Genomic DNA, 1,709 nt, shown 5'->3' with positions numbered 1-1,709 from the left:
CCAGAAGGTGTAACAAGGTCTGATGGTGGTTCTTTAAATGCATTTGTATGATATTTCTTGGTGTGTATGCATATTTGCTTTCATCTGCTTGCATACCTGGGTTAGTAGAGCTACCGGCATCTATTAGGTGTCAAGCTGTTAACAATAACCTGTAACAAACAAATCTCCAACCAGATCGTTTGCCGTTTCTCATCTGTGTAATATACTCGACACATACGAAAATGTAATATTCAATATTGAATTAAAGGTGGACAATAAATTGTCAATTGTATTATCAATATATTCAATACTGATGTAAATGAATCCTATAATATGCAAATGAGCTCCTAAACAAAACAGAAGGTTGTGTGTTCTGTGAATATTCTGACCAGGGCTTTGAACTGGTTCAAAGAACGAAAACCGGGAACTTTTTCTATTTCACATGGAACAGAAAAGAAACCAGAAACTTTATTATTTTTTATGTTCCGGAACAGAAACGCTTATTAAAAATAATGGTAACCGGTTAATACTGGTTTTTATTTCGTTCCTCAAAGTTTCCGTAGCCTACAAATAAAAAAGTCATTCTTCTCCTGAGCAAGTTTCTATGACCCACTGGGGTTCACTTCCTGTGTGACGTTCACTAGACGTTCGCTGACTGAATGGAGAGAGCGGGAGGGTGGACTACTATCACGTCTCCACATCTTAAATAAGAGGTAAATATTGCAGTCTATCGTTCTTCAAAAACATCAATTTCAAACACGATATCAATATATTTGTCCACGTTAATGAGAGGCTCGCGAACATTAAATGACATTAACCTCTGTTAGCCTATCAATGCATAGGGCCTGATTAGCCTTTGGTAACACACTAAACGAATTATCTTTCATTTTTGGCACTTTTTCTGTTTGTGTAGATGGGAAGACATACTGAGAATCCAAATCGCCAACATTTGAAATAATAATTGTTTTGAATTATTTCTTGTCTTATTTAATGAAGGTTGTAATAGAATTAGCCTACATTTGGCTTAAGCTGGATGAGACAGAGACATAATTTTATAGCCATTTGTTAAACAGCTGACAGGGAACGTAATTAACCGTTCCGGGAACTAAATTTTTTTGTTCTAACCGGTTCGGGAACGTCTATTTAATGGTGGAACCCAAAACCGGAAACGTTAAAATTCCGTTTCTGTTCGGAACGAACCAATAGGAAAAATATTCTGGTTCAAAGCCCTGATTCTGACCCCTCAGAAACCAAATCAGTTTTTACCCATGTTTACCAAGAGTGCTAATAATTCTGAACTGTTATTATTTTAAAAATGATGAGCACGTCATTCGAGCACACGTACACTAAGGAACTGGATAAACTAGTCCTACATACCATCGCGTCTTTAAAGAAGGACGAGACTTGACAACAAAATCCAGGAAGTCTTTTAATACAAAACAACACAAGAAAATTCAATTAGTTCATCTAGTATAGTACGAAGTTTTAAATTAACTTCGCTCCAAAGAATTTTGATATTTACATTGCATCTTGTTAAGAAACAGGAACCCATATCCGACACTAATCATGCATTTACCTTAATTTAAAAAAAAGTCTTCTCTATAGAAAAAAAAAAAAAGTATTAAAATATACCTTGTACCAGTGCTGAGTTCTAAATGATCTCAGTAGGAGTCTCAGGCTCTCTCTGTATAACTTCACTGTTGTAGAGAAATAAAGACGTGATTAAGGCA

This window comes from Neoarius graeffei, chromosome 17, assembly GCF_027579695.1.
Source record: "Neoarius graeffei isolate fNeoGra1 chromosome 17, fNeoGra1.pri, whole genome shotgun sequence".
NCBI lineage: Eukaryota > Metazoa > Chordata > Actinopteri > Siluriformes > Ariidae > Neoarius > Neoarius graeffei.
This window is presented reverse-complemented; position numbering follows the sequence as displayed.